Genomic DNA, 7,587 nt, shown 5'->3' on the forward strand with positions numbered 1-7,587 from the left:
CTCAAAGCACCATTAATGAAGGAAGGTGTGTGTTACACTGCATGCTCAAATGACGGGTAAAATCCAGCAGCAAAACAGATCTTGGCTAATGCATGAGAAAGTCAGAAAACAGACACAAAACATCACTCACTGACAGTAATATAATAGCGTGCTCTCCCGGGACTGACGCATGTAGAGTACTGATTGGCCTGCAAGTCTTTTTGGGATGCAATGCCGTTAGTGTTTTTTTTTTTCAGACAAAAGAAAACTGGGAGCCCTAGAACTCATGCAAAGAAAATGCTATTATCAATATAACTTTTCAGTGTTTGGACAACCCTGGGAGCTTTCATCAGGCTTCTTTCAGAAATTACAAGAATTCACATGCCATCTGTTTGTCCCTAAAAGTGCAACAACTGATGCCATTATCAACCCTTCTCTGCCAAAAGGGATGAAATTGACTCCAGCCAGCTTCCCCCATGCAAAGATTGCTTATTCCAGCATGAACTGCACGCAAACTATTAAGCAGGAATTTGGAGATGATTCCTGCAATGTGAACCCACTCTGCTGGATCCAACAAGTTATAGCTGGACAACTGATGCCAAAGGGAATTTGGACATCCAGTGGATGCCTGAATCATCATCACCCAAAACTGTCTTGAAGCTTATGAATTACAGATGTGTAATGTCCATTCCTGCCAAACTGATGAATGTTTATGCATTAGTAATGGATTCAAATGCATAAAGATATGCAAGTTCCAAGCTATACCAACTGAAGTGACTGATGGTGGAAAGGAACAGAGTTTGCAAGATCACTTCGGTTAAGATTTGGCAGAGAAATACAAAAAAGGAGAATAAACATGCTATCTCAAATACCATGTTGAAAAACTGTAGTGTTATACAAGACCTATGAAATTAATATCTGACATGCGTCCACAGGCGGAAAAGATGTTTATTGATGGTATATTTAAACTTATCAGTTCCCTACTTGCATTCAGAGTCTCTTCTTACCCACAACTATGTAATCTGATAAAGCAAGGACCATCATCAGAAACATGCTTAGCAGTGCTGAACTACACCACTGAGAAAGTTATCCCAGCCAAACAAAGTCTAAAGGTAGAAACATCTGCAAAGAGCTTCATAAGAATTTGACCACTGGAACCATCAGCAAGAGGAACACCCGATCTTGCCTCAGCAACTGTTGGCTGGACAAGACATTTGTACTTTGTAAGATCTCCTCAAGTGGCTTCTTTTGGCAGATGATCCAGCTTCTAAAAGGGAAAACAGACTTCAATGGAGATGATACACTAGCGCTAACAGAAAAAAAAGAAAAGAAAAAAAAAAGTGATCCTGCCCTCTCTCTGGCCTGGCTGCTCAATTCCATTCTTGGTGCTATCTACTGACACAAGGATTTGTGTAATCATGCAGTGAACTAGACTGGGGAAAATGGGTCCAGCTACATCCCCTGCAGCCCGTTATCCCAAACTCTGAAGTAACCTGAAAAGGTTATTGCCAACTGAATCTGCTCCACTTCACCATTAGGCTGGTGAAAAAGAAAAGCATGGTAAAAGGAAGAGAATAGTACAAGGGTGAGAACAAGCAGCCAGAAGTAGAGGAAGTGTGGAACTTCTGCTTTCATCAACACTGACAGCTTACGCTGGCTTAAAGTATTTGTCTGACTACAACCCTGGGATCTTCCAAATAGCATCTCATTTCAGCTTATATATTACCACTTCATAATCCTGTCATCACTGCCTGAAGCTTGTCAAAACACTGCAAGGGAAGAGTTTTTTGGAAAAGAGTTTCTTTTTCAAAAACTAAGCTCAAGCCATTCTTCAGGTGTGAAAAGGACTGAATACCTGAAGACTACTCCTGCACATCTAGATCCAGTGTGATCCATTACCCCAAAATATGTCTTGCCTCTTTGCTCTTGACAAGCACTAATTGGACCATGCACCAAAAGTCTAAATCAGAGAACATACTATTGGGAAGACAACTGGAGAGACTGAGAAGAAAAACCCAGAATAAACTTGCGAAAGCCAAAACTGAATAAATCAACCGCACATATTCAGAAATGCATTCATCACCCATTTCACCCTCATGGGTGATGGACCTAGCCTCAGCGCTTCTTTCCCAACCCATGGAAGCAATAACCATTACCAATTCCCCTCTTTTCTTGCATGCCACACAGTTTGCTGTCCAGGTCTGAGTGCTGTTGTTCCACCAGTTTTCCAGTGGGAAAAACAAGCAGTCTTCACACAGCTCTACATGACCCATTTTTGCTCACCAACGGTGCCAGCAACAAGTGCCAGGTTGAAAGCTTTAGGCCAGGATTTTAAAATAAATGTTCTAATGTCGATCAACCTTGATCCCCAGGTTGCTTTGCTTTTTGTATTGCTATGAAAAGAACCTTCAAACATTTATCTTATTTTGTTAATTTTGTTCATTTTAGTTCAACTTCTTAGTTTCAATTCACTTGTTATTAAAGTGAATTGACTTTTGATATTAAAATATTTTTAACATATTATACTAAATATTTAATTTAAAAACTTAAATCTGCCATACTTTATGACAATTTAATATGCATTTTAATAGCTCTTTTCAACCTTACTGAAATAAAAATATTCAATCTGAGGGAATAAAAAGTGGCATATCTCTCCTATGACCTATATAAACACTTTTGCATTCCACACTGATTGTGAAAATAAGCATCCATAACATTCATTTCAAGTGTACTTCCCACCCATAAAGACGCTGGGTGTAGAGCAGCTGTGGTGGCTATCCCAGAGCCATGTTTGCTGGCTGAGTGGCGGTGCTGATGCTGCTGAGTCTGTGGACACACCACACAGCCTGCAGTGCTCTCTCTGAGCTGCAGCTCACTATTCACAATTTTACTTGTACTTTTTCATGAAATTGATTGTCGGGACAAAACTTTTACATTTGGCACAGTCTTCTGGCATATGCATACTCATTTACTTCACCTGAACCCAAGTTTCTTTGAGATCAGGGGGTGTTTCGTGTGAAACAAACTCAGGCCAATTCAGATGATGATTTTTAACCTTCTCAGTGTCCAGGTGATGAGAAAGTGCTCACTTCAGTCTAATGACTTCAACCCACTTTTGCTGTAAAATCCTCCTACCCCAGGCAGCCTATAAGACTGTCTGAAAAACTTCTGGAGCTCTGAGACTCATTCTCTTTTCTTCATACCCTTCTCCAGGCACCCACTGAAAATAATACTAGAAACACCGGCAATGCCCTACTCAAGAGAGGGACGGCATGTCCAGGAGGTAGGCAGGTAACGCCGCTCCCTCCTTCTCCAGCAGATCCTCCCCTCGACTGGAGCACACACGAGAGGTTTTTATGGAAGTGACATATGTCTAATTGGCTGAAAGGTAATATTCAAAGGCTCGCTGCTCCTCTCTGAGCTCAGGGACTGCAGCTGGCAGAGTGTTAAATCAGTTAACAGTTGGGCCCATTACTGTGCTGCACCACTGCTGCTGCTGCTGCTGTTACCAGGGCTGCTGCCCAGTTTGGCTCATTGAGCCCCGCGGTCAATGGAGAAAGCATCTCTATTGTGCACCTCAAAGCATGCTCACAGCCCCTGAAAGAGAAACAGGCCCCAAACTACTGGGGCAGATCGTATGACAGGATTACTTGCTTGTTGTTCCTCTTTCTTTCTTTTTTTCTTCTTTAAAGGGCTTCTATTGGGCTACAGGAAGGAATTACGTGAGGGGGAGACCGTATTACATAGTGACAGCTGGAAAACTGGAGATTGCAGACTAGTAACAGAGCTGGGTTCCTTCTGTGCTGGCTGGACACCTACCTAAGGCATCTTTTAATTAATTTGTGTGGAGACTGATCTCCAGAACCCAGGCAGCAACTGATGTTAGCGGCAGCCTGCCCCTGTACTGTGGTGAAGATGGGATTTTTTTACAAGAGCACACACAACAGCCCTGCTTTGCAAACCTCAGGGCAAAGCAGTGCAAGCATTTATTTTTCTTACAGGATCCAGCCACAGGAAACACGTTAAAGCTGTGATAAAGCAAAGTTCTGAATGCCTAACATTACAGCCACAGCACAGAGCAGGTTCTTGGCTGATAAAAATCAGTATTTCTCTAATGGTGTCAACAGACATCAGCTGAGGGACCTTCCTCGCAACTCAACTAATTCTGATCCCCCTGTGTATATGTATGTATCATCATACAAGTAATTTATATCCACCCCTCTGCTTTTTGCAAGCCAAGGCTATGCATACATACCTCAGAAGCCTGTATATATACAGGCAATATATATTGCTTATATGCAATAAAGCATATACAGTTTGCCTTCCAGGGACTTCCACCACCATGTAAGATGAGGACAGTAACTGTTATAAAGCTACCCATGAAGACAGGAAAGGCATCGCTATCTGGAATTTAAATGTGACCCTTAGCTGCTACGCTCCCCTAAACATGCACAGACATTACAAGTTTCTGGTAAAGTACATGCATATGCCTTATCTCACCTTGATAGTGGCATCTCAAGGCTTTGAAAGTCTTTAATTTACCTTTCTCACTGTTCCAATACCAGCCAATAAAGCCATAATAAAAATCTATCTTCTCAGACACATGTAGTGCAATCGTTTAATCTGAGTCTAAAAACTGCACAAAACATGCAGTCCTGTCCTGCATAAAAATAGCAGTTTCAGTTGGGAACTGTACATCCTGCTGGAGGCTGGGCAGATGGTGGCTCGTGCTACCAGTTTTCTGTCACGTTTTTTGATGGAGGCAAAATCAAGTTGTCAAATCTTAAAGCAAAGTGTTAAATTCTGCATTGTTTTGATTCAAAATGCAGAGTAGTCTGGGCCTGTAAAACCAGCAAAACCCTCAAGCTCTATGACATTCTTGGAGCGGAAAAAAGCTTGGCCCAATTTTCATCTGTGTACTGGCACATTTGCACCATTCTGGCAACACACAAGGACACCAAAGGGGATTTAAAAGCTGACTGGCACCAAACGAGTTACCACAAGAGAGGGTATAAATTTAGAGTGCTCAGGCTCCATTGTGGTAATTGTGATAAACTGCAGATAAGTGCTTTTATCATAACCACAATAAGGGCCAGGTAAGAGACGTAGCTTGCCACTTGACAAAAGCACAGAGCACTACCTCACATGTGCCATGGAACAAGACCCAACGCTCAAGCACTCGCCACAAAACAGATGAGGCAATGTAAATCCCCACCCTCACTGGCCCTGTGGTAATTTGTTCATGTACGCGTCCCCAGGGTGAATAAAACCAGGCTGTTATGCCAGAACATCCTGAAATAGCAACATATGTTGAAGTTCTACATTATTATTAACACCTAGGATTATGTCAGCATGTATCATATCTTATCCAGCTCTACCACAGACGTCATGTAGTCTCTGAGCACACAGCATTATTGTACCATTCAGTCATTTAATTAAAACAATAATTGATGTATAGGGTGAAAAATAACTATATCTTCTTTTTCTGAAGAGCTTACAACTTTGCTTATGAAAAGATGGCATAGATATCTGACAGGATGCATTAAAAATGGGAAGAGGATCTCTGTGATAGGAACAGGAAAAGAGAATTTTAGAAACATGCAAAGCGAGGGGACCTGGCAGGAAGGCCAGCCAGGGCACAGCTGACCAGCCAGGCCTCAGTTACGATTGACAGAGGACTGTGGTAGGAGACAGAGAGGATAGGCTGGAGGAGAGAAAGGCTAAGAAGTATGCCTTTGCTATGCAGGGACTGCAAAGGGACAACATAATTGTGAACAGATTTTGGGAAAATGGGAAAGATGCAAGGTTGAACAGAAGGGAAGGGAGAGAAATGAAAGGATGATGGGAGACTCACCAGCCCTGAGGCTGGGTCTAGGAGTTTATGGAAGTGACTGCTGTCATCCAGGGACCAAAACCCCAGGGTCAGTGGGAAAAAAACAAAGAATACCAGCACAGAAAACGAGATACCAAGACATCCCATAGATTCAGAGCATTTAACACTACCAAGCATCTAGAATTTCTGCATCCTAAAGGCTATCACTTTTTACTCCTGCTATCGAGGTCAGCTTCACCAATGAAGTTCATTTATCAGACACTGCTTTATCCCCTTCACATTTAACATCAAAATAGCTATGAGATGCAGCCTACTCGGCCATCAAGTCTGGTATGCAGCTTCTGTTGGCACCAGGGCTGAGCTGGGGCTCTTAGTCCAGTGATCACAGCAGGCGAGGGCTGGGAGGTGGGCATGCTGTGCTTCTTGTGCCAGCTCTCACACTTTGCTTCTCCCTCTTGAAAATGGGAATACCACCTGCCAGCCCCACAGGCTTGTCATGAGGATTGATTAATGTTTGTAGACATTTTTAAGAGAGGGGAAAAGCTAACCAGACAGAAATGCGACAAGGCTGCATGCGGGCAAACGGTTTTATTATCACCGCTATGGCTTAACATTGCTTTCACTCCATAAACTGATGCCTACACCATAAAGAAAGAATTACATTTGGATTCAGTAATGTCTGAATGATTTGTGACTGCCCCACACAATTACAACACACAGTAATTACAGAACAAGTGACTCTTAACCAAGGGAAAAGTTGCCCAGCTCTTGCCTTTTGCTTGGCTTCAAAAATCCCTCTGGGCTACAGGTGTTTCTGTGTGACACCAGCCATGGTCTCTTCTTATCAAATAAACTTTCTAACCACCACCAGACATGCTCCCTACACTCTGGGGTCTCATCAGAAAGTGTGCCTGCCCTTACATCCCAGCCTGAGGCCAACAGTTTATCACGGGTCTGTTCTCTGTGCTGCAGCCTTTTACATTTTCCCTAAAACTCATAACTTGAATTTTGACTGTTTAAAAAAATAAAAAGGGAAAAGGCAGGGATGGAGTAACCCGTACCGTGCCAGGGCTTCCATTCCAGAGCACAGATAAAAGTGAAACCTGAGCGGAAAATGTTTGCGGTGCCACTGGCAATCAAGGGCTGGGTTGTCCCAGCAACGGGAACACTTCATCAGCTCAGCTAACAGATGGTCAGTGAGCAACAGGCAGCATATGTTCCAATAAGCACTGACATCAGCACAGATGGAGGGTGGGCAGGAGGCTGGCCCTGAAACATAACCTGACATTTCCTTCTCATTTGGTGCTGCATTGTTATAACTTACACAGGAAGATTAGCAGGGAAAAGTGAATAGCATTAGGGAATCTGCTCAGGAACCGATTACTAACACTTCACTGCAGTTTTAGATTTTTACTTAACCAGAGTGCAACATTGTTAACAACATTCAGGGGCAGAAAAGGAAAATGCAGTGGGTTTTAACGATGGGGCTTTATTTTCATCACAGGCAGGTTTTCCCAAGAACACTAATTAACAGATTGCCACCTTCTAGGACTCTAGATCTCCAGTTCCAGTGATTTCTACAGCTTTTTCTTTTACTTCTTCCATCCCTCCCCCAACAGAATGCACCCAAATACCCCACAGGATTAAATAAAACCCCACAATGCATTGTCAGAAAAGGTATAACTTTCCTCAGCCCACAAATAAACTTTAATGATTGCTACAAAAGACAGAAAAACAGCCACAAAAGGGGAAAAAAAATCATCTATCCCTGCTGA

Source organism: Mesitornis unicolor, unplaced genomic scaffold, assembly GCF_000695765.1.
Source record: "Mesitornis unicolor isolate BGI_N332 unplaced genomic scaffold, ASM69576v1 scaffold8019, whole genome shotgun sequence".
In the NCBI taxonomy this organism is placed as follows: Eukaryota; Metazoa; Chordata; class Aves; order Mesitornithiformes; family Mesitornithidae; genus Mesitornis; species Mesitornis unicolor.